The following is a 27,838-nucleotide window of genomic DNA, read 5'->3' as shown; positions in this document are numbered from 1 at the left end:
GTTACGACGAATCAAGTGGCCGATATGCTCATCATAAAATAACTCCCAAAATAAAATCAACAATTTGAATAAGAATCCGAAAAAAAATATATATAAATCAGATATAAATTCGATAGAATTACATAACATAAAATTCAATTTAAAAATACAGATAATGAAAAACTAACAAAATAGAAAATATAACAGTAAGAACACTAGTAATAATAACTACTAATGCTGTTTATTGTTGAATTGAGTGATAGTTCCTCTCACTAATTTCAACCCAAAAGTATAGTAGTAAGTCCCTAACATCCGACAAAACACGCACGCACAAGTTTCTATGAAAATCTGAGTGTTTTTAATAAATATCCAACAAAATTGGGGAGAACGCCCTCCTCATTAGTGGCCCATTTGATCTGGAAGAAGTTGAAACGATTAGAAATTATTACGAAACATTATACAATATTCGAAGAAATCACGAAAGTTGCGTAGAATTTTTATTCAAAACTTCGGGGCGGGACCCTTAAGTGAGTTCTGATGTTTGATTCACTTCAGTTACAAGAGTGAGATTTATGTGAAAACCACAATAAACACTATCACTTTGTGTTAAAATCGAACGATATTTACGAAGGTTATTATAAAAGATTTTTTTTTCACCTCGGGGAGGTGGCGGTGGCAGGATTTCACTATCAAGTTCTCAGTTACTTTTAAATCCAAGTAGTGAGAATGATAATGAACCCTCAAAAAGTAGATGCCATATTCGATGAAAATATAACATTTTTAGAAAGATAATTTGATTCTTTTTTTTAATCGGGTGAGAGGGAGGGGGAGTGTTCATACCACATTAGGAAACTAAATTCACCGTTCATTCCTGACTGATTTCAATCCCAAGTACTAGTGGTTACTGAAGATTCGATGAAAATATACATATTGTATCAAAATCGGACTAGTTTTATATAAGTAGTCGTGGAACTTAAAAAAAAAAATCGGGCGAGGGGGCAGACCCTTTATTCTTTATTGATTTTAATTAGTACAGCGGGGATGATGATTGGAAAGTCTCAAGGAAAATCTACGAAATTACACCGAAGTCGAATATTTTAAACGACAGTTATCATGGAACGTATTTTTTAACTTAAGGGAGATAAATTCACACTTTCGTTCTTGACAAATTTTAACCTCAAGCTATGGGGATATTTACAGTGCCATAAAGAAAATGTACACTAACTTTTGTCATAATCGGATAGTTTTTACATGGTTTATATTGGAGAACTGTCTTGCATGTACTTTTGCAGACTTCCAATATGGAATGGCTTTTTACCCCTTTATATCCCTTATACGTGATGGATTGCAACCTGAAACAATAGGGATATTCTGCATATTGAAGTAAGGGATACTCCAAATTTCGTTAAAATTTAAATTTTTAATGGGAGCTATTGTGGAAAAGATGAACAGAGGGCCAGATGGATGGACACGCACAAATGCCAATTGAGTCGAATGGTAGAAGCTCCGCTAACTCTAGTTTCAATAATAATAATAATAATAATAATAATAATAATAATAATAATAATAATAATAATAATAATAATAATAATAATAATAATAATAATAATAAGTAAAAGCTAAAAGGACAGCGTCAAATAACGTTAAGTATTTCAATCTTACGAATAAAAGTGATAATACGATCACTAAAACCAGTTTTATTTCCCAAAACCCGATTGATAAACCTTTCTAAATTTCAAAGTATTACGTATATTCAATAAGAATGAGTTATATTCTTAATTAGACGATACAGTCATCACAAAATACACAATTAATGTTAACCCAATAAATAGGAATATGTGTTGGTAAAACGTGAGGAAGATTAATATGACGTTAGCAAATTATATAGAATTGCACTTATTTAGTATAAGTTATGTTTTGCAACTCAAAGGTTTCTAAGCATCTTATTTTACTACCCAGAGCAGTGGTTCTCAAATTTCTCGATTTTGGAGACTCTGCGCGATTGAAAATTGCATTTGGGGATCTGTAGTGGAAATTATAGCGATCAAAAGTGTAACTGCCAGTGGCGTAGCGTGATTTTTCTACATAGGGGAAATTGTTATTTTTAATATATTATTGTTAGTATTCTGTATTATTTTTAATCAGTATTGCATTATTTATTCTAATGCATTATTCTGTTTACTCAGAGAAACAGCTTCCTCAGCTTCCATGCCCCTGGTAATTACCGTTGTTCGAAATATTTTGAGGAAAATAAAATTACTATTTGTTGGTTCATTGATTTCTAGTTTAGTGTCTCATTCAACAGTAAGGCTATAAGAGACGTGAACCTACAGCTTAACGTGAGTAGTTTACTCACAAAAAGAGAAGTTAATTTTCAAATTCGGGCCGAGACGAGAATTTTTTCGAATCTCTGGGCAACACTAGTTCACCCAAGTGTTAGGTCTCAAACACTGTTTTAGCGTTTTCACCTCTGGTGTGTGGAGTCACTGATTCGATCCCAGCTTGTGGCAGTGCACTTTGTGGTGAACAAACATTCTGCGCGTGTTTTGTTCGGGATTCTTCCGTTTTCTCCTACTTTCTTCATTCCATTATTTCGTTCATTCTCATCTTCAGTCTCCTTCAGCCTACACGGCATACCATTGGGATGTAAAATTGACAGATTTCACTTTATATTAGTGTTACATGATTCATAATATAAAAACTATTAATTGATAAAATGATTGTCTGGACATAATGAAGATAATTTATCAACTTTTAAAGATACGTACATAAGTCATTACACAATTTACTTTAAGTCTAATAATAAATTTAGTTTGTATGTTGTTATGTCACATCTTTTGTGGACTTCTCATGCCGCGAAAGTGTTCTGATAAGTTTTTAATGAAGTTAAGAAAAATATTAGAATATAAATTTTATATATAAATTTACAAGACTAGTCAAGATGAGACGAGGAAGACGAATCGAGACGAGACGAGACCTAGAAAATTTACAAGACAAGGAGGAAAAAAATCATATTTCTTGTCTTATCTCGTCTCGTGGACAACACTAGATGTGGAATTTGAACCACATGAGCTCGCACCGAGATTCGAACCCGAAACCTCGTGCAACAAAAGCAATTTATTCCAATGTAAAGTTTTGATTCGTTTAGCTGATGCCAGTGAAGCGGATTGCAGGAAGTTAATAGATGATAAAACATTAAATTATCTACCCTTATTTCGAATACTTCATATCTTCCAATTTAAGAAATTGAGGAATTCTAAAATGAAAGCATACTGAAAATGTGTTCAGAAAGTATTGTATGTATATGAAAGGAAAACGAAGGAAGCAATGATGAAGTCAGCAGTTGAATGTATTACAATGGATAAAATATGAAATTAAAAAATAATAAAAAGCGGGAATCATAGAATTAATAATTCTCAATTTGTGACAGATAGAATATGCTCACATACTGATCATAATAATCGCGATGGAGGCTTTTGAGTGTGTGAATGTGAATGGACGTATCCCAAATGTTGTACTTTGACCTTTCAAACTATTTGAATTGCTATGTCTGTACAGCTGTCTGTCGGCAGGTATCAGAGCAAGAACTCTTTAAGATATGTCGTGAAATGGCTTGGAGGAATCGACTTGGCACCACAAGAATATTTCCATCTCCTCCATTGCCCATTTCCAGATTCAATATTCATATCTAAAAAGCAAAAATAGTGAGAAATGTCCTTTTCGAGGTGGTTTCAGTGTCAAAACATATTTCATTTTAACCTTTATCTCTCGTTCAAGTCGAAAGCTCAAGAAACCTACAGTTTCCGGTTACAACATCAATCGCCATAGTTAAGAAAGCTACAATAGATACAGGAAGCAGCTATTTTAAATATGGATTTAGTACCCCAAGAATATCCTCCATCTACGAGGTGATTTCTTTGTTAGCTATAAATACCGGTCATTGCCGAATCTTCATTCAGAATCTGTACGAATGAGAGGAAGAAGAATGTTTCTACAGATTCCGTTACCCGGGTGTTTATCCTTTGTTGTTATGCAATCTCGCAGCGCCAAAACACAATACGGGTTACATATATGCCAGGCGTTCTGAAAAAAAGTAAAAATGTAGATACAATTTGACGCCTCTAGAAAACTTTCCCGAGCCGAAAATTGAAAAACAGCTTCATACGAGATTAGATCTACTGAAGATCTATTTATGTACAAAAATTGGTGGCTCTAGGTAAGGTCTTTCTATGCGAAAAACTGATGACAGTTATATTATTTTATTATTACTAAAGATTATAACTGGAAGTTACAATAGATCTACTGATTCCGGTATCAATAGTGAGTTCACATGGTTCGGAAGTCTACTGTAGTTTCCCAATGTGGAACGAAACCCACTTCTTTAATAAATATGTTTTTCGAGATAGATATTAATAGAAATTACACTTCTTTTCTTCAGAAGCAAACAATTTTTGATGTAAACTGAAATTTCTTCCGTCACTAAGAAAATGAATATTAAGAAAGAGATGAATATTATGTTCCATTTTTTTTTTATCTAACACTTCCTTTCTCTATATCTAAACATATTTTCCTCCTCTTGCTACGTTTCACGTCATTCAAGCTCTTCCTTGCATCTTTCATCTTAAAAGCAAAATTTGTCCTTTAAAGAGAGCGAGGAAAATTATGAACTTTTTCTCTTTAGTCAACATTCCTTGTCTTTTACAAACATCTCTCTCTCTCTCTCTCTCTCTCTCTCTCTCTTTCTCTCTCTTACACATACTTCCGCACTGAAAATATCGCATAAAGAGTTTTCCTCTTCTCTCACCACCTCTTTCTACTTTAATCGCTGTGAATAGAAATATAGTTTCTGTTTTAAAGAAATTTAAAAAGCTAGTTATTCTTGTTCAAAGGGAAAATCGCCGTGTGAGAACGGATTTCAAGTTCTGACAGTCAAACAGATATCCATATTTTCTCTATATATATATTACCACTCCCAGCCCTATATATATACATAATATGACGCTCTTATGTAAAGCTATAGAAACTGAACACAAGGACATAAACTCTTTCAAAATGCTCATCATCTATAAAATAGCTAAAACCTGAATCTAGAGGCAGGCATTGAGCGGTGACAGGAAGCGTTGAAAATTTTGTACTAAATTCCAGTTTTGAATCGGCACTAAAATGCTGGTTCTTATTGATTGGTTTGATGTTTGTATCTTTATAGTATGTTACTAGCAGATACTCGTTCATCGCACAGGGAGAATACTTTTATTTTGAACATAAAGTACTAATGGGGACTGAATTTGGATTTAAACAGCATTAGAGGTGCTACTGTTCATCTCAGCGACCCTCGAAAACTACGAATTCGACACTAATATCGGTCATTTTCAATCATTATATATATATATAGGGTCGGATCCAGTATTTTCTGAGGTTGATGCAGGATTTAAATGTTAAATGTTATAAAACATCTTTGGTATGAATGAGGAAACGGCCTGGGAATGCTAAGTGTCTGTTCTCGGTGAATCCTTTTCTTTCAACTTTTAGAAAATTGACCTAAACTGTTGATTTTTGCAAAACTTCCCTTTGTTTTAAGCCCAAACGGAAATATGACAGCAGAGATTTTCAGAAAGTGTTGCTATTTTCACTGCTAGCTTCTCACTTTAGGTAGTGTACAAGTATATTTACAACGAAAGAGGGTGCACGTGCACTTTTGCACCCCTCCAAATCCGGCCCTGTATATATATAGGCCTATATATACCCCTCCCCCCCCTGAGTTGCACCTCAAAGTGAAATGATAAAAACAATCCCAGGTTCGAACCTCATCGATGTAGCAAATTTGATCGAGATCGGTCTCGTAATTCAAGAGTTATGTTTTATTTATTTTTATATATCTTCCCCCTTCCCTTCTCCACCCCTACGTTGTGCCGTCAAAGTGAAATAACATCAATCCCAGGCCCGAACCTCATCTATGCTGAAAATTGATGAAATCGGTCGAGTGGTTCAAGAGTTATTAAATTACAAATATAGTGACTTTCATTTTTATAGAATATATTTAAATTATTTGACACAAGTTGTTCAAAATTTTCGATATAGCAAATCACGAATTGTTCGTACTAATCACTGGACAAAAGCAGCATGAATAATCGAAAATGCTTATTGGTTTGTCACTAGATTTGCCTACGAGACAAAGTTCTCTTCTCGTCCCGTGAGACGTTTATGAGATATAAAGTATTTTCACGACTTCGAGAGAAGAAACACGAGCAATTCTTGTCTCTTTATCCAAACTAGAATCACTCACAATATAAGAGCTATAAGTAAATTAAGTGGTTGTACGAACATATTGATTAGCATTTATCAACGTTTAAAGATACATAAATCATTACACAGTACACTCCAGTAATAAATATGGTTTAAGAGTCTTCATCCCGGCGAAATTAAAATACCGCTAATTTTACAGTAATTATTTGATATCTTCAAATAGATAAAAGATAATTGAAATATGGAACAAGAGCGCTCTAGACAATATTATTTTGAGTGAGGTACCGTTATCACAAGTCACCTACTGGTTTTCCGTTTTCAGCTGTTTAGAAACGCGAAAATAAATGCCCATTTTCAAAATGGCTCGAAATCGAAAGCAGATAAGTGAGTCGTGATAACGGTTTCTCGTGTAAAATAATATTGTCTAGGGCGCTCTTGTTCCACATTTCGATTATCTTTTATCTATTTGAAGATATCACATAATTACTGTAAAATTAGAGGTATTTTAATGACGCCAGGATGAAGGCTCTTAAGGATTGTTCCATCATACAGTTGTGGACTTCTCGTGATGCAAAATGATAACTTCTAGATAAAATTAAGAAAGAAAGAAAAAAAATAAGGAAATAATTTTTGTACATGGATTTAGAAAACGAGACGAGGCATTTTAAGATAATACGGGAAAATCTTCCCGAAAATTGAGACGAGACCAGATATAATTCTTCGAGATTCGAGACGAGACGAAACAACCTTACTTTTCATCTCATCTTATGAGCAACACTACTTGTCATAATACTGCTTTATCATAAAATATTAAACATACAAATGTGTTACTCTGTTGCTAGATACAAATTATCGAAGACTCGTACTGTATTGCGCAATCAAGCTTTCAATCGTTGTATTAACTGTCGTATTTCTTGCTCTCAGTGCTCTTTCTTTTTTTCAATCCAAAATACAATACAATACAATACAAACTATAGCCTTAACAATACGTTTTAAGATAGTAAATAAATTACATTATTATGATCAAATACACTGCATGAATTACTCGTAAACCGGATAATCCTCACATGAATAATGGATATTTGATGAAAATAATAACACTTCTCTAACAATAACATGGAATGATACACCAACTACCCTAAGATTTGATTTACGGCGAGGATAAACATAGTTAAAGGTTTTAACAAGAGCTCCATTTTGCATATAGGCCCTATTATTACCCTTCAACACGGAAGATCTATGTTCGGTTCCCACGTTAAGCTGCATGTCCATGTTTTATTTAATTTCAGTGTTCAGAAAGAACGTTAATCCCAGAGCTAACCAATGCCCCAATAACAACTATCAATATGAAGATTTTGGGAAATATCTAAACCGTATAGCCCCCTAATGTTTTGTTGTTAGTTTTAATATAAAGTTATACTTAAATTAATTACCAAATGGTTATAATACTTAATTTAATTTAATATTCTTACGGAATTATTGTAAGACTTACAAAATATTATTTAATGATCTTACAAAATGCTTCTAATAGCTTAAAAAATGTATTTTAATGAGCGTACAAAATGCTTATAATAGTTGCAAAGTGCTATTTAATAATCTTACGAAATGCTTTTAATACTTGCTAAATTCTATCTAGTGATCTTACAAAATGCTTATAATATTAAAAAGTCCTCTTTAATAATCTTACAAAATGTAATTTAATGATCTTACAAAATACTATTTAATGATCTTACAAAATACTATTTAATGATCTTACAAAATGCTTTTAATACTTAAAAATACTATTTAATGATCTTGCAAAATGCATATAATACTTACAAAATTGTAATATTTACAAAATCCTTTTTAATAATCTTACAAAATGCTGATAATACTTACAAAATGATGCCTAGGTATTTAATGATTTTATAAAATACTTTTAATATTTGCTAAATTCCATTTAATGATTTTACAAAATGCTTATAATAATTATGAAATCCTATTTAAACTTCTTTGAAAATGCTTATAATACTTACAAAGTTCTTCTAATAATTACAAACGTATATTCAGTAATCTTGCAAACGTTTATAATACTTACTAAAAGCACCTACGTATTTAATGATCTTACAAAATACTTTTAATGTTTGCTAAATTGTGTTTGATGATCTCGCAACATGCTGTAACACTTACAAAATTCTATTTAAGTTGTTTAATGACGCTCAGCAGTAGATTTGGCGTTGGAATCATATACATATCGCCACTTGTCCATATTCCGTTGTTCCAGCATTTTATCATCATAATTATGTATGTTATTTTATCAAGTTACATTGTAAAATTTTTATACTATCTTTATTTATTTATTTATTTATTTATTTTTGAGATGTAATCCACATATCCATTTACCTTTGTTGCATTTCTCAGTTATTTTATATACATTTTGCTCCCGTATAAATGCCTGTTTTCAACCTTTCAGCTTTTATAATTCACTGATTGATTAACACTAATCTTCTAAGAGAATGAGTTATGGGGAAAATATACTGTAATATGTAAAAAGTAATATATATATATATATATTGAAGCCAATATACGAGTACAATTCGTGAGGTTTTATACTCACAGAAATTCAGATTCAAAGTAAATAAAAGTTTGTTGTTGTTATAATGAATGAATGAATGCAGCGAATGTACTCAGTGACAAAAATTCAATACTGTTTCATGGCAGAACGCAATTACGCTCTTTCATATACATAAAGTTGTTGATTTGCGTTTTTTTATATTAGATACTTGTAATCTGATGCAAATTAAATGCATTTTAGATTACGTAAATAATAAATGAAATAAGTAAAGTCTATGAGTAAATTATTTAATATTTGGAATATGAGGATTATTCAAATCGCATTAAAAAAATCAATAAACTTTGTTTCACATTATGAAAGCTTAGTAGACGACTTGCATGTTATAAGGATTAAATGCCGAGACCAGAAGTGAATTTACAGCTCCCAATTTGGATAAAGGGACAAGACCAGAGATGAAGATGAAAGCTCCTGTTGTAATGATGAATCCATACATATTGGAGTACTGAAACCAGGAGAGGTATATCTCTTACATTTCTGCTTTTTATAGAGGGATAAAAACGGAGGTAAATTTGTACTCTTGTCACACTGAAACTATATTCAACATCATTCTTCACTCTCTATTAATGTTAGTAGAGACGATATACGGGTTTCTCTTTCCTCCCCTTTTATTATGAAAAAGTTCTATACAAGTTTATGTATACACTATTACAAATGAGTAGATATCCCTAACAATAGTCCTTTCTCTATGAGTTCGGGGCTTGTGTCCAGAGCAGCGCGGAGGTATTGAGGTTGACGGTTAGGAGTCTCTGCAGCGCGGACCCGGAAACGGAACCTCCTGCTCGTAGCAGCGCGGAGGTGGGTTGGTGTCTCCTGCCCAGTACAGCGCGGAGACAGAAAGGAACCTCCTGCGCGGAGCAGCGCGGAGATGGAAAAGAACCTTTGGCCTTTAGCAGCGCGAAAGTGGATTGGTGTCTCCTGCCCAGTGTAGCACGGAGATGAATAGGAACCTCTTGCCCGTAACAGCAGAGGTGGGTAATACCTCCTGCCCAGTGCAGCGCGGAGATCGATAGAAACCTCTTGCCTGTATCAGCGCAAAGGTGAGTAATACCTCTTGCCCAATGCAACGCGGAGATTTGATAGGTTAGGAATTCTTTCCTGCCTTGAGCAGCGTGAAGAGAAAGGTGGGAGTGATCAGCTGCAACTGATGTCTTCTGCCTCTTGACATGCTCTTTTGTAGCCGAATTTGGAGGCGGAGCCTATGGATGGGTTGTAGGGGTCTCTTCGTGACCCTCCGTGCCTTCTCGTACGTCTTCGTAGAGGCGTCTGTCGACTGCTTGATGATCCTCGTGGAGAAAACCTGCTGTTTATAAATATGAGGGGATATTGCAATATTCTTGTTCTGTGGAGATCTGATAGCTCTGATTAATCTATGACTTCCAGTCTCAGGATGGAGAAGAAACCTATCTATTCTTTGGACATTGAATCTGCATTTAAAAACTATTCCTCGTCGTCTCTTACTGGTTTTGTTCTCAGAGATTAATACTGAGACCGGAAGTGGTTAAATCCATTGCTTCCGGTCCAAGTAGTGGAATAAGAACGGAGACGTAGCTTATCTGTTTTGGGGACACTGAATCAGAATCGAAAAACAGGTTCTTGCCATATTACTGTTTCTGTTTTGATACATGTCAACAAACGGACGGACAGAATTGCACTATAAAACTTACCACACTTGTATGCGTAGAGTAATTTGAAGTGTAAAAATCATGATTTTCTCATTTAAGTTGCATACACCACATGAAAAGTAAAAATTTAAATAAGATTAAATTTAATTTGAAAGGTTGATTATTTGGCAGTAGCGTGAGCACAACCTGAAACGGACATAGAGCTTCCCCGTGGCCAAACGGTTAGCATACGTGCTCTTGACATGGGAGACCTGGGTTCGATTCCCGACGGGAGCTAATGTGATTCGGATCCCACGTTAAGCTGTAGGTCCATATCTCATACAGCCTCGCTGCTATATAAAATGGATGCTAAACTAAAAATCGCATCAAATCAAAGAAACGAAAATATTTTTTCTACAAAACATCATTGTCAATAAACAAATAAATAATCACAAACTAAATACAACTTTCTTACAAGGCTGTATATAATCTTTATTATAAATGAATTAGAAATGTTACAGTTTCGGAAGTATATCACTTCCTTCTTCAGACTTTTTACCAATTCTTGTATGTCTGTATTACATTTGACTACCTTAAACTTGTATCCTAGACTTAAAAATTCCTCTTCTTCTTTCGTAATCTCAGCTCCTCCAATACTCTTCTGAAGTCGTCTGCTGTGAATTTTACTGGGCGCAGCCATATTGGTTACAAACAATCTGTTGCTAAGGTGGTTTCTAAGGCAGTTTCAATGGTGTTGTATGTGGCAGCTGTGAGTCTTGTGAAAGACGAACTTAAAATTATGAATAAAAGGCTACATTTTCACGAATAGCAGTGAATATATTTACTTTATACGTATAGGAAGGCTATATTCATCATAATATGAAACAAAATTACATTTTAATTCCTTCAATCGCCAATAACTTGCTGGACAAGTGAGTGAGAATCTCAAGCATGTACATGAGTGCCCGTTAATAATAATTTTAGATTGAGTTTAATTAAAATTATTGAAAATTGTTATGCTATATACTTCTGTTATATTGTTTGTTTAGCTTCAGTGAAAATGTTTAATATGGAAGAAACTTAATTTTTATAAAATTAGTGATGAGATATTCGGAACAAAGGAGTACAGCGCTAAAATAACCAATGCATTTTAAAGCATACAATTACGAATACATAATCTCAGAAACAGCATCTTCGTGGAAATAATTCCCTAATTTATTCTTCATCCTTTTGTTAGCGGGTGTCCATTCTTTGTTTGGCACTGTTAAAGTTTAAATGCGTCACCAGAAATAATTAAATAATTTAAAAGGTATAACTCTCTAACAATCCTATATAATGTCCTAATGTTTTTTTTTTTTTTCTACAAACTTACGCTGGGTGGTCACTTCACGTAACACTACATCTATGATGATTAAGGGCAGCTTGAAACTCAAGCGCATATAAGGATGCATCTGTAGGGATCAGATAGATCAGTGAAGTCGGGTATGCGTGAAAGAAAGACAGGTACGAAAAGCGTACACTAGTCAGGGCTAGTAATCACTACAAGTGGTTTTGTATTTGAATTTCTTAGTAACCATGGCACATTTTTAACGCTGTTTCTGTGTTCTCCCTCTAATAATTAATTTTCTTGCACAGAAATATTTTCGTAGATTAGACAAATTTTACACATAAATTTTCATATAATGATCCCGTATTTTCCATGCGTACTTAGCATAGATCGATATGATGGAGCAATTATATTTTATGTCAAATGGGATGAAACAAATTAACAAGTCCGGTTTAAACTTTACTATATTGCCTGTACTATACTGTGCGGTAAGGTACGGTTAGGTTAGCTTGTGATTACTTAAATGCGATTGTCTTACATATATGTGTAATGCCGATTTACCAATTTTAAAATCATCCATTGCCTACAAATCTCAATTGTATCAAGAGTTTCAAATCTTTACACATATATGTAATCACAAATGTAAAATTGTTATCGAATTTTCGCTGGTGAGGATCGGAAAGAGCGGAGGCAGGCTAATATCACACTCCATGCTGGGCAGGCACTGTTCGATGATTATAGTATGCCTTTAAACGTGTGATTCAATTATCAGTTTACTGAGAAACGATTTTACAGTGTTCTGAGTATTAATATATATTAAACAGCGAAATTAGCCCAAAAATGTCACACACAAAAAAAGATAGAGCAAGGGAGCTTTGGTAGAAATATGTGTATTTTAATTTCTTTCTCGCAGAATATGCAAGGAGAGAAAGTGTTCTTCAAAAAGATTGAGATATATCTGTTCGCCCAATAAGTAATTAATCATTATATCGCTTGTTGTACAGTATGGCTTTGTTTTTTGTTTCTCTTTAATATGTTATATAGTACAATATTTCTAATTTTATTCTTGGGAAAACAAACAAACAAAAAAAAAATACATATACCTCTTAAACTGTTATGGTTATATCCGAAAACGAAACAAATCATTTTCATAGGCGAGTACAATGCACACTTCTTCATATAACCCGCTCAAAGCTGGTTTGTTTGTAACCAGCTAGCTGAACAGAGGCGGAAATGACGTTTACTTCACCAGCGTATAACTACTACCTTCTTCTTAGAATCATTACTTTTCTCTTCCTTCCATCCTATTCTTCTTCCTTTTTCATTTAACCTCTTCCTCTCTTTCTCCCTGTAGCTTTCTTCCCAACCTTTTAGACCTTCTATCGTCCACTCCCTGACGAATATATTTAGTTTTTCTTCAAATTGGCTTTCTTTTCTCTCATTACGCTCCTTCAAAGTCTTCACTTCTACTTTCTTCTTCATGATCGCATCCCACATTATTATTATTATTATGGGATTTATAATAAAAATTATAGACAGCCTTGTAAGAAAGTTGTATTTAGTTTGTGTTTAAGATGGACACAAGGCCTTTTTAAAATAAATAATAAAGTAATTGTTGATGATTATAAATTTTAAAAGTATAAATTTTTCATACTAATTCTTAAGCTCTCCTGTGTAGAGTTATTCGATCCTATTTTTATTTTGGAATTTTACCATTTTTATTATTTTTTACTCTTATATTCTTTCCGTTTATATTTTGTTCAAATGGTATAATAATAATAATAATAATAATAATAATAATAATAATAATAATAATAATAATAATAATAATAATAATAATAATAATAATAATAATAATAATAATAATGGAACCCGGATTTAATGAAAACAGAGTTGACATTTTCTATCTTTTATCAATTTTGTTCTGATATATCTGTATAAATATTTTTATCGAAATTGTTTAACCAACTTCATTAATAACTTTTGTCTTTAATAATATTTTGTAATTGTTAAAGATTTTTGGCACTTAGTTGAATTCTATTTTTTTTTTAAATCAAAATTTTGCAAATAGTTTAGAAGTAAAATAGTATGGAAATTCGCAAAATATGCAAAGAGATTGGATCACATTTGGTTTCAAAAGGATGGAGTCCCCCCCCCCAAAAAAAATCTTCAGTGTTTAATTTCAAATACCAAATGATATACTTGCTCACCAACACATGAAATAAGCGAATGCTTTTTTTTTTTTTTTTTAATTCAAAAAAGAAACCGAGATCTTAGAACAATCAACTTTTCAACATCTGAAAAACCAGGGGGGAAAAATCGTGATTGAAGTGATATATATTTTCCCGCTAAGAAAAAAACTTGTATGTGGCGTACGTAAAATCGTGTGTTACATTTGTAAATCCTGTAGATTTTGGAATTAATGTACAGCAAACGTATAACTGAAAACGCATGTTTTAGAATACTTTCTGTATAAGTGTTCCATCTGTACTTACTTTCCGTATGAAACCATGTAGGCGGTCAGAATCTCGCATACAAATGGATGTGTATAACATATAGCTGACGAAAGTAACATACATACATGTATGTAATATAAGGAAGACTGTTAGATATCAGACATCCTGCAACAGCATGATGTAACATCTAACGCCTCGGCGTCTCTGGCGGGGGACGGGGGGGACGCGTCCCCCCAAATATTTTGAAATACGAAATATTCAATATTTTATTTTAATTTAATTTATTTAGATACTCACTAGCTGTTAGATCATTTCCTTTGATGTCCCCCCCAAATTTTACATGCCAGAGACGCCAATGGTGCCTATGTAGCATACGGATAACATATTCTCCGTACTGATTTCTGTAGGTAAGCAAGAGGATTCCGTATATTTTTACAATATACCGCTGTCCGGGGAACGGCTTTTTCTCAGTCCAGATATTAAAAGAAGGAAGAGAAAAAGGGTATTTCCTGTAAAAACTGAAGGACAAAACATGATTTTCGCCTGTTCTACGTCTTATTTTAATTTTCTTTACCGTATTTCAAGGAAGGAAAAAATGTTTTTAGGAGTACTCTTAAAATAAAATCTTGAACTACTGACGTGCACAAGATACACTTAAACGTCAGTCAATTTCAAAGTTTTCACAGTAGCAAATATTTCAGCTTATTCACGTAACGTTTACATACGAGAAAGAAAAATAAAAGAATTTCTTCCTTCAATCCCCTCCTCCCCCTACGTTCAGTATACTCATTCTGCACGTGTCAACGAGTGCCTGGGGGTCTCTTTTTCCAAGAAAAGATACTGTATTTTCCTCACGTCTCTTGTCACTAGAAAAAGCCATGCATGTTTCAAAGCAGCCTGTGAATAGAGATTTTCTGCTGCAAATACACGTATTGTCACATTTACAATAGTAATAATAAAAAGAGCACTGGTTTTGTTTCAGAACAATGATAACCATTGTATATACATTATTGAAGAGAGTGAGAAGAATCTAACGTTGTTTTGGGTTTCCTCGTTATTGTTTTCGCAAACAAGTAAAATAGCAAATTCTGGTCCTAAATTTCGAGAAGGAATTTAATAAGTTAATATAGGACAATTCAAAATGAGAGGTACAAAAATAAAAGGTATTGTAGAAATACCTATGAAACATGAAAGATAAAACTTTCCCAAGGTTTTAAACCGACACCGACACTCAGAGATACTCACAGGCAGGCGCGGATCCAAGGGGGGGGGGCTATAGCCCCCCATACGCTCAGGTATACACTGGATAAAATCAGTTTCAATCCTGCTTTACACTGGAAAAAGCATCAAACTATGGTTTAGCCCCTCCCTTGATCATATCCTGGATCCGCCACTGCTGACAGGTATTTGATGTGGCGGATCCTTTTCTGATGCGGCAGATGTCGAAAAGTTCTTGCCACATTCGAGCGTGCTTGTACGTTGCACAAGTAGCCTGTCTTCTCGAACTGCTGATAAACATAATTGTGGTAAAGAAACCAATCGCAGCTAAATAGGTATAACATGTGTCTTTTTTTCGTTATTCGAGTTTTTTTAAAAATTTCTTTCTATGTATCAATGGTGTATAATGATTAGACGGCTTGGGCTACCTCTGATCTTGGTAATATATTATTAGTAGTAGTAATAGTGACAGTAATAATAATAATAATAATAATAATAATAATAATAATAATAATAATAATAATAATAATAATAATAATAGCAGTAGCAAATGAATTTCGCTTCACACTGCGAAACTACGGTAGAATTCCAACCGTCACGGAGACAAACGATAACGCTAGTAGCGTTATATAACAGCGTCAGGGAGACAAACAACAGCGCTAGTAGCGTTACATAATAGCGTCAGAGAGGCAAAAGATAGCGCTAGTAGCGTTATATAACAGCGTCAGGGAGACAAGCGATAGCGCTAGTAGCTTTATATAACAGCGTCAGAGAGGCAAAAGATAGCGCTAGTAGCGTTATATAACAGCGTCAGGGAGACAAGCGATAGCGCTAGTAGCGTTATATAACAGCGTCAGGGAGACAAACAACAGCGCTAGTAGCGTTACATAACAGCGTCAGGGAGACAAGCGATAGCGCTAGTAGCGTTATATAACAGCGTCAGAAAAGTAAAAGATAGCGCTAGTAGCGTTATATAACAGCGTCAGGGAGACAAGCGATAGCGCTAGTAGCGTTATATAACAGCGTCAGAAAGGCAAAAGATAGCGCTAGTAGCGTTATATAACAGCGTCAGAAAGGTAAAAGATAGCGCTAGTAGCGTTATATAACAGCGTCAGGGAGACAAGCGATAGCGCTAGTAGCGTTATATAACAGCGTCAGAAAGGCAAAAGATAGCGCTAGTAGCGTTATATAACAGCGTCAGGGAGACAAGCGATAGCGCTAGTAGCATTATATAACAGCGTCAGAAAGGCAAAAGATAGCGCTAGTAGCGTTATATAACAGCGTCAGGGAGGCAAACGATAGCGGAAGTAGCGTTATATAACAGCGTCAGAGAGGCAAAAGATAGCGCTAGTAGCGTTATATAACAGTGTCAGGGAGGCAAACGATAAAGGAAGTAGCTATATCTATTAGTGTTACTGTTTATTATAAGCATTAGCATGACGCATAGACTAACACTTTGCTGTTTATCATTTCGAGATGACGTAATTGGTACAATTATAATTACGTAAAATGAGCGTTAGTGAATTGATATGGTAATAAGAGTTCTCTTTTCGTAACAGTTGGCAGTGGCAAGTCATATAAGCATGATAAATTAATATGTAAGATTTCTGGCTTTGAGATTTTAATTTCAATCTGGAAATTTAATGTTATTGCAAGTGCTCTGTGTGTGTGTGTGTGTTCGAACGGTGGAATACGGACAATTTTAAGCAGCAGCCTCGCTCTCTAACCAGAAGTAATAATTAGGCCCAATGCCAAGTTAATGCTTGTGCCATGCCTGCGTTTCCCATTTTCTTCAATTGCCAGCTGAGGAAAGAGGGTTATTTATTATAAGTGACTCGTCAATGAATTCGTTTAAATATAGGGCTACATATATACCACGATTGAATATAAATTTCTTGGAATGGTGTCAGTTAAATTATCGGAACGTAAGATTATCGAAGAGTTTAATTAAATGTAGTTGTGTTTAAACATCTTATCAGTCTCCTGACTCTTTTTATAATAATGCTATCAGAATGCTTATTCTTCTCATGAATTTATGAAATTATTCGAAAGATGTCTGCTTTTTTCTGATTTCAAGATATTTGTTCAGAAAAATGAAATGAAATGAAAAGAAATCTTTGAGTTTTATGTTCCACGGTTATGCCGGCTAGGCTAAAGGGGACAGTGCTGTTGAGAAATGAACGAAATGGTGGAATGAAGAAAGTGGTGGGAAAAGGGAGAACCCCGAGGAAACCCACCCACACGGTTGTTTGTCCACCACAAAGTTCACTTGGCGGGAGCTGGGATCGAACCAGGGACCTTACGCACCAGAGATGAATACCACCGCGGCCCCAAGGTACATTTTGAAGTAAGTTCTATTCACTGAAACTACGTAAACGCTCACCTCCTTTCTCTCATCATCCTCCTATTGTAGATGGGGAATATTTATAAGGGAAAATATCAAATGTCTTCGACTAATATTTTTTAAGACGAAGAGGAGGTTAAATGGGGCTTACCCATATGGGGTAACATTTTGTAAAACTTAATCTTGTTACCAGCCTGGGTTACATGGAGGATATTTGATAAACTTTCATAATTTTTTGCCTAATAGTGTTTGGAGAGCTAGCAAACGGTGGCTCAGTGGTAAAGACCTCATTATCGTAAGTATGTTGTTATTATTGCTAGGTCACTTGTTGCAACTGAGAGTCTTCCATGCTCCACGGTCTTTCGTTAACCTCTTTGTCTTCATGTACGACATTTCTGTTTTGATATTGTCCATTAATTGTAGTCTCCTTTACTCCCCGTCTATCCTCTCACCATACCCTCTTGCACATCCTTCATGATGCAGTTTCTTCTTAGCCATTGTCCAAACCAATTTCTCTTCCTCTTTTTAATAATATCTAAAATTGTTCTTTTCTCCTCCACCATTTCTAACACGCTCTTATTCATTTTTCGCTCGACCCAGCTTAATTCTCTCTATTCTTCTCCATATTCACATTTCAAAAGCTTCCAGCTGTTTTTCATTATTTTTGCGTAATGTCCATGTTTCTGCCTCATACCGTACAATACTCCACACGAAGCATTTTATGAGTCTTTTTCTTAACTATTTATTCAAGGTCCCACAAAATAGTATTTTCTTCCTCCTAAAGGCTTCTTTCGCCATTCCTATTCTTGTTTTTATTTCTGGTTCACACTTCATATCATCACTATACTGGAAGCAAAATTAGAAACGAATTGACGGTTTAAAACCAGGGGTAAAAGTGGGTCTAGAAAGGTAGGGGAACGCATGACGTCACGCCGTCCCTCTTGCCTATCTTTGCCTATTGTAATTTTGTTAAAAAGTGGGGGACGCCACAGATATTTTATGGAAGTAGTTCCCCCACACTTTTATACCTGTTTAAAACCATGGGGAAATTTCTATTGAGAAAGGAAACTACGTCATGCAGAGGTGGAGTGGGTCAGTGGGTCAAGTGGGTCAAGTTTTCTGAGTGGGTCAGCGGGTCGTGGATCAACAGCATGTGACCCACTGTGATCCACCACCCACCGTGACCCACTGCGACCCACCACCCACCATGACCTACTGCGACCCACCGACTCAGTATGATCTACCGACCCTCTCTGCTCACTGCATTGTAGACAGTATCTTCTGAAGACTGGTAAATTTGTCTTCGTTTTGCTTTCAAGACCTTCATTTTCCTTCCTTTTCCACTTGTTTCTGTCTACTTACCTGAGGTGAGTATATCTAACCAAGTGAAAAAAGAACTTCAGGCACTTTTGGATATTGATATTTTTAATTGTAATAATAGCAATAGCACTTAAACTACTACTTGACTTTTGAGATCTGTGACTTTTTAGAGGAGCTAACTACGGGAAAAAAATACATTTTTGAATCACTGTAATATATAAATTATTATATAAAAAATTGAATATACAGTAGAGCGTCGATTATCCGAACGTCGGTCAACCGAACGACCGCTTAACCGATCTGGGTACTCGCTCGCACCTGTTACTCTCCCACCCTACCGTCCATCATCCCCCTCACTCCCAAACCAAGTTTCCCACAGTAGTCGCCGCACTGAGCCACCGCTGGCGGAACATTGCTTCTAATGGGGCCTTCATAAGGCGCTGCTAACCGGCCAAGCCGCCAGTCGCTGTGTTTCAACAATCAGCACACTTCTGTCGGTTTGGCACTGGCTGTAGAAGTACAGTACAGTACAGTTCGATTATCTGAACAAACCAATTTTTCGAACACCCATGTCCTCCAATTACTTCGGATAATCGACGCTCTACTGTAGCTATGTGTGCCTGATCATCACGGTCAAATTGCAAAGTCAAAATGAAATTACTTTTGGTATATAGTTAGGCCTTAATCCAAACTGGGATATTATATTACTTTTATTATAATGCATAATATCCTAAGGAGATAGAGAGGATCCGAATTTTTGCGGAAAAAAAATGAGTATCTCGCAAACAGTTAAACTTACGGAGCTGAAATTCAGTGTATTAACTCTTTATTGAAGATAAACAGAATGTGTCCTAGCATTTTTTTAAAATTCTTCTTTATGTGTGTGTGTGGGGGGGGGGGAGCACTTTCTATATATGGAAAATTGGAAGTGAGTTGGTTTGTGAAAATGATCGATGTTATTTAAGAAAAAAATCAGAAACAAAAAATACAGTGCTTGGCTTTATATATCCATTGCTTTCTACTATAATAATTGCTGAAGCCTATATTTATTATATGGAGCGCTTACAGCACAGGGCAATCAATACAAAAACTTGTGAATAAAATAGGCATAAAATTTGTACTGTAAGCTTAATTACACGGAAATTTTACGTTTGGATTGTACGCATAATTATATGGAAAATTTTACACCTTTTTTCCTTTTACGTTGGTCTACTTACCTTGATTTGGAACTTTCAAATTTCATCCTTTTTTTCCACTGAAAAGTATTGATAATTCAACAAAGAAATAATTATACTATAATAATTTAATTTAAATTCATCGTAATTTGGCACATGGCAAACAGCAGCGTGGTAATTGAAGCGGAAAAAGGAGGGAAATTCCCATTCACCTCTGAACACTTTCCAGGAACCTCGTTCCCTTTCGCTTTCTGGACGGGGTAGGGAAATTGGTAATAGCATCAAACCTTCATGTTTAAAAATTAAATTTATAAACAAATAAGAAATCATCAATTTATCAGGCTTTAATTGATAATTTATTCATAAGATTCCCTATCGAATGCGTGGTAGATAAAGTTTCTGTTCTCCATGAGTCGACATTGCCAACTGACATGGTCGATATGGAAAAGATGTTGTATGGTGATAGAGAGATTATACGTACTTCTTGCTGAGTATTTCAAAACTGACTAAGAAAAATCGTTATCAGACTTAAGTCTAACAAGCAGATTGTCGATGAGGAGTTGCAGAAATCGGGTAGAAGTACGGTATTATCAATTTCCATGACAGAGTGCGAACGGGGATTTCCTTATGAAGTTACAGATGACTGATATTAGAAATAGACTAAGTGCTCAAACATTGTCTAACTTGTTGTTCATCAATGTTAATGGCCCATCGCTAGACAAGCTCAAAGTAGACGAGCTAGTTATTTCTTGGCTGAAGGATGGACATCGTTCCGCTGCGGATGGTTTACCACGAAAAAGTTACCAACAAGAAATAAACCCGATTTCAGGTTTGTTTTAAGGTGGAAAACTACGAGTTATAGAAAATGTATACTTGTATTACTAATGGCTTATTTGTGTTATTCAACTTTGTACCTATTTTTTAATAAGTCTCTTCTATGATTTAGGTAAACTACTTTGAATAAATATTCATAATAATTGCAATTATGCATATTTGTAATTTAAATTTAACGTAGTGTTTTAGTGATTACACAAATTACAATATGGAGGTGCTCTCACATAGGGTACCCGAGCACCTTTATAAACTATGAAAAACTGATTTTTCAAGTTTTTTGTGAGAAAAATACTGTGAACTGAGAAACCATAACCTTTTCCATATCGTACAGGGGTATTTTCCTGCGAATAGAAGTTTCTTTTGGAATGGGTTCAGAAATTAATACTTGCAAGAATACTCTCTTAGTACAAATATATTTTGGGCATACACTAATTTCCCCCCATCTCGAAGTGTTTCAATTTCCTCAATGACAAACACTTTACCATTTGATATTGTAAAGGTCAGATTCACCTTTTTGTAACAGAGTGGTGCTTGAGCGATTGACTAGAAATTCAAACTCTGATTACTGACAATTGCACAGTCTTGTTTTATTACAAGTGTAAACTCTTTAATCAGTACAGAAGAGGCCGTGTATCGTGTTCAGAGTTGATGACATGGATTTTGGTGAGTCAGAATAGGTCACAGTGGATGAGAGTGGTTCATGGTGGGTGGTGGGTCATGGTGGGTCTGAGTGAGTCACGGTGGATGGTGGGTCAGAGTGGGTTACAGTGGATGGTGGGTCATGGTGGGTCACAGTGGGTGGTGGGTCATGGTGTGTCATGGTGGGTGGTGGGTCAGTGAGTCGTGGGTCACGGTGGGTGGTGGGTCAGTGGGTTGTGGGTCAAGTTTTCATTGACCCACGCCAACTCTGACATCATGGAATTATTTCAAGGTCATTGAGAGAGATGGATCTCTGTAGAAAAGAAAAAAATATTAGAATGATGTTGTGTTTAGAACAACCAAGGTTGAAGGAGCGCGGTTGGCACCTCAGAAGAAATATTTAAGACGTGGCAACGGGTAAAAACGTGCTCGTTCAAATGTCAGTTCGTTTCTTATTCTGTTTCGAGTATACCGCAGGGCTGGATTAATCCATCTGGAGGCACGGGGTACAAAAAAGATGTGGCCCGTGCTGACTTCACGTAATACATTTCTGTGAAAGTACAGTAGGAAAATTAAGGGTGTATGTTTCTTATTTTTGGTCATATTTTATTTTATGATAATGTCCCCCTAAGCCCTCCCCTTAATCCGGCCCTGGTATAGCGTGAAGTTTATAGTCCACATGAAACATGTTCTGTTAGATTTTCTGCCTATGCAATGAACGGAAATGGTTGTTTTGTTTAAAGTTGGTAACAAAAATCTATACGAGTGTATACTTCTGTTTTATTCGGTTTAGTACGACGATCATTTATATATGCCGCACCATACCTCACGTTGAAGGTTATAAAATATGGTAACATTGTAATATCATCAGGAGAAGCTATGACCTCACTTATCTTTCCGTGCGCGTACCTCAAAACATCAATACAAACTCGAGAACTCCTCGACACTGTATATTTTTGTGTCCAATGTGGGTTTGTTGCGGAATTACTGAAGAGCATATCTGCAGTTTCGCTGGTTCCACATTTTTTTTTTCTATTTATCCATCTGGCCCCCATTTGTCTCTATGAGCGACTCACCTACACATATGCCTATTCGTTTTATACTGTAAATCATGTTCCAGAATTTTCTTTTTGCGTTTAGGAAGAAGTCCTTCTGGGGACGAAACAATGACAAATATCGAGATGGAATGCAGAAGAGTGTATGAAAACAGTTTACGTGATGTGTTTTCCAAATACGTTAGATTTCCAGATGCTCGGTAGCTCAATATCCAAGAAGTTATTTTTGGTATCTTTTCTCTCGAAGACTTTCATAACGTTTCTATTCTTTTCGCAATTCTCCTTTTTTCCCTCTGTTTTTCCCTTTTTTTTAAAGTGATCAAAGCAAGAAAAGAAAGAAGGAAAAAACACAGATATCTTCAATTGAATGGACATTTTCTTCCTACACACTGACCACTTTTTCCATTTTATCGATTTATCCTCTTCATTCTACTTTTGTACCACACACAAAACAAAAGAGCCAATCCAATGTCTCAATGCACTTTAGATAAGGTTCAAAATGGTAACAACAAAAATTTACAAATCTCAATAAGAATTGAGGTCCGTATCTTTCCTTTGTATGTACTTAGTGTATATTTTATGTAAATAGAGAGAAAAAAGTCAAGTGTTGTCAAAAAGTAAATATCAAAATAGAAGAAAAGAAACATTTATTCTTTTAGATCTGGATCCGTAGAAATGAATAATAAATAACACATACAAGTAGAACCTGTGAAGTTCACAAGAAATTTATGGTAGAATGGTGAAATGAAATATCATCTGCTTTCAAGATGACTCACTTTAGTTTTGAACCTACTTACTCTGCCAAAATCTACTAATTTTGTTATCTCATGTGTTAGGAAAATATTCTCGTGATCAAGCATAACACATAGAGATCAACAGGATTGTAAAATGGTTCAATTGTAAAAATACTCACTTCTAGCTCGAAGAATTTCTAGTAAAATTCAAGCCAATGTGAGCTCGTGTTGATCACGATGATACGGGTTATCGGTCACTAGATCAGTTGGTTCGTGATTTTTGTTTGGGTCACGTGAGTGCAGTTATCACTTTTCAGATTTGGTTGACTCAAGCAGACCCAGTGCTCCGGAAGTAGTCGAGAGCATATTATAGATATACCGCATTCACTTGACACCTGGCTTTCTGTTGCAAGCACTGCTATCGAATGAAGGAATTCCACTTCCTTTCGTCATCTGCTCTCTCACTTAGTAACATCTGAACCCTTATTGGCTAAACGCGTGGGTGTGTCGAGGGTGTGAGCATTAGTTCGCATTTTTGCCACGGATCAAGACATTTTGGCAGCACTATAGCTAGAGCCTTTCTATTTCAAGTGTGTCCTCAAAAAATGTGTGAAACATACTCCGCCAACTTCTGACGGAGGGAACCCTCCCTATGCTTAGGGAAAAGACGTGTGAATGACCTAGGCTGTGTTGCCAATTTGTCATTCAGTTATGTGATCTTGATAAGTGAAGATCGTAGGTTACTTAGAATGGCTACCAAGACAGTACGCTGCAATGTCCGTGAAATAATTCACTGTGACAACGCTTCCGAATCCAACAATTGAAAGATCTCGGCCACAACAACTAGTCCCTCTTCTTTCGAGGGAGGTACGAAAAAAAAAACATCGACAGCAGCGCTAGCAGAGGCACATTTTAAATAGAAAAGCTCTAGCTTTACATTTCACAGTGGATTAATGACGTCCACTAATGGAGGTCGAATTATAACTTGCTACATGTCCCTTATGACATTATCTTTTAATCAAGGTACCACGTATTGAATATTTCAAATATAATTTCGAGCTTATTCGTTTCCCTGGCGGTTTTCAATACAAGCTGTACATGAAAATTTAACGAAACACTCTTGGGCTCAACGGCATTTTTCATATTCTACTTAACAAGCATTTTTTTTTAATTACATAGGCTTGTTTGGTTAGAATTAGGCATCTATCATAAGAAAAAACAAGTTTTTATTCACAGTCATTCTCACACGCCTATAGACCTCCTATAAACATTGTAGTTATCTTTAAGTGTAGTGCTTTGACACACACACACAACGAGAAAGAAAATGCCCTTTTTTTACGAGAAAGAAAGAAAGAATCATACTGACCAACATATATTCTTTGTACGCTGAGACCATTTGAGAAATAGTTCCTTGCTGTCTGATGACCATTTTTGCTCTACGGGATCGATATCCATAATTCCCAAGTTTAAATAGAGAAAGAAGGAAGGGATTGGAATAAATTCTTCGGACACTAAATACATATAAAAAGATTTCTTACTATATCTTACACTTTTGTTCTATGGCAGTCAGTTCCATCTGGCAATTGTAAAATGTATTAGCCAAGCAAAACAGAGGATAGGTTGAGCAAAGAAGAAAGTTGGAAGTACAGGAATGGAAGAAAAACAAGTGCTGGCAGTGTACGATTATTCTGGAATTTGTTTGCAGTGTACGATTATTCTTCAGTAGTGTATCGATAAAACCATTGACTAAGCTTTGTTTCTCAGGAACTACTACCTTTAATGAATGTTAGTTTTTCCTGTCTCCTCCTGGATCTCTCTGTGTGATGTGCTGGGAACGGGAGCAGCAAATTGTGACGTCACAGAGCTTCCAGTTGAAAAAATCTCACTATCTTGTCCAGTTTTTGCTCTAATACTTGTAACGCGGACAGAAGTTTAAAATCTAGCCGTGTCTCGTGTACATGACATGAAGAAGTTTGGTTTATGTGGCGTGGGTTTATGTGGGTTTATGTACATGACATGAAGAAATGCAGTGCAGCACAATGGACTGCCCACGATAGATGGTTTTTGGAGAAGTATTTGAGAGATCTTCATCCAGCAGTGGATTGACAATGGATGATGATGATTATATAAAAGTAAGACAACAATATACGCCCCTGTGTGAATACACTGCAAAGCACCAAAGAATGACAGTATACTGCAGATAAATAACACTACTGTGCACATGTACATTACTGTAATAACGTCTAATACGAAAGTATCGTCTCTAGTCTGACTATTGTTTGTGATTTATTATATTCGTATTACCGTACTTGATTAGTGCTGGCGATTTGATGCTACAGTGGCAGAGACGACGGATCGGATTTGAATGCTGACAGTGAGGGAAGGAAAGGCAGAGAAAGTTCAATACACCACTGTATACTGAAAGATCAGTTCAGGAAGGTGGGAGACTGTTGCCCTCTTGCATTTCTACTCTCTACCTATGTACTTGACCATATCTATGATATATTACTATAGGTAATTCACCTCAAGTCCGGCTCGAGTGTGTTCATACCGTCTATGGAACTTTCCCCTACGCTATACTCTACACTTACCCGCCCTCCTCCTCTGTCTTGACGTTCTACGCCTCTGCCCTCACTTGCCGGAGTATTGTTGAATGTAATACCACATTGTAGTACATGTTTAACTGCGCTTCTGTGCATATTTTCATCGAACTCGCGCCATATTTCGTCTCATTATCTACAACGTGTTGTGTTGCCAGTGCCTCTACTGTCCCTCATAAGTACGGAACGGTTACGATCGAGGGTTTTTCCCGCCTGTGGATTTTCTTGTTCACTAACACAAATCGATTGACCATAGTCTCGTTCCACATTTCGTGTGACACCAGAAAAAGACCCCTTGTTAGTTGATTTCAGAAAATTACACATCTCTACAGGCCCGTATCCAGAGGGACCGCCCCCCCTAAATTTCGGCTGCCCCCCCTAAACTTTTCATGGTAGACTGGCAAATGAACTATAATATGGTTGCAATGCCCTCCCCTAACTTTAACCGCTTCCCCCCTACATTTTTGGGCTGGCTATAGGCCTGCATCTCTATTCTATTATTGTTTTTACTCTATAGTGATGAACGTTAAAATCGGAAGTAGTCGATTTTTTTTACCACTTCTGGTTTTAATATTACCTCCATCAGCGAACTCGATTCCTTTCGACCCTCTGCATTCTGGCAAAAATTGATGGTGATTCGTCAATTCTTGATTTAAAAAAAAAAAAAATCTATGGTAGGGACGAGCATAGTAAATATATGAAGTGGTTTTGATAAACCAAACTCCTTAAAGGTAAAAAGAACATGTTTTCCAAGTTTAGCTACTCAAAGATCCAAAATAAAACAAATTTTGATCATCGAAATATATCAACTTCAATATAAACACGCACCCAACAACACGAAAGTATATACAAATAAATGTCTTTTTAGGGCAAACACAACAGGGTATAACGATGCCTCTATAATTTGGATTGCTTACAAGGGAAGAAGCAAAATACAAGTTAGTTATTTCATCGCGCAAGTAGCTAAAAAACAGAGGAAGAGAAGTCCTACAATCGGAAGACAGTATTCCATAAACTTCATTGAAGCCTACGTCAGAAAAAAACTGTTGTAGATAGTTATAACGAAAATTTCTTGCACTCAGAGTTTTCGGGGTTGGCAGAGAGAATGAACAATGTAAGGGGGATGGAAGTTTCTTTGACTGGAAAGAATCGAAAGTACAATTAAGCTCCAATATTCGTTGGCCTTAATTTCTTTGCCGAAACTTTTCTCATTATTAACAAGAAGTACAAGAAATCTAAGAAAGAAGACTACAAAATATCAAAAACAAGAAAAAGAAAAGAAGGAATTATGATTGTCTATTGTGGCTACAATCTACGAGCCGCAGAGAGTTTGGTTTCCTGATCACACAAATAGTAACTGTCATTTCTCTAATTACACTGAAAGAGAGACTTGTTTGTGATGCAAACAGAAAGAAGAGATGACCGCAAAACGTTGTTTCTGCAAAATGGTGTCTGCACAATATGAATGATTGTGTGCTGGAAGCAACTCAATTGAATACATTATAAACTCCATTTTCAGAAACGCTACATTGTGTATGTATATACGTATTGCTTTATTCATCAAGTAAAATTTAGGTCGTTCTGTGTGTATATGTGTATATATCTAGGCAGTGCTTCTGTTGGAAACGTTCAATACTTATTTTTGTTTTGTGAAACTCAGTGAAGCAAATATTGTCTTATCCAGAAATACTGGAACTTT

This window comes from Thermobia domestica, chromosome 1 (genome assembly GCF_964235325.1).
Source record: "Thermobia domestica chromosome 1, izTheDome1.hap1.1, whole genome shotgun sequence".
NCBI classification, from domain to species: Eukaryota; Metazoa; Arthropoda; class Insecta; order Zygentoma; family Lepismatidae; genus Thermobia; species Thermobia domestica.
This window is presented reverse-complemented; position numbering follows the sequence as displayed.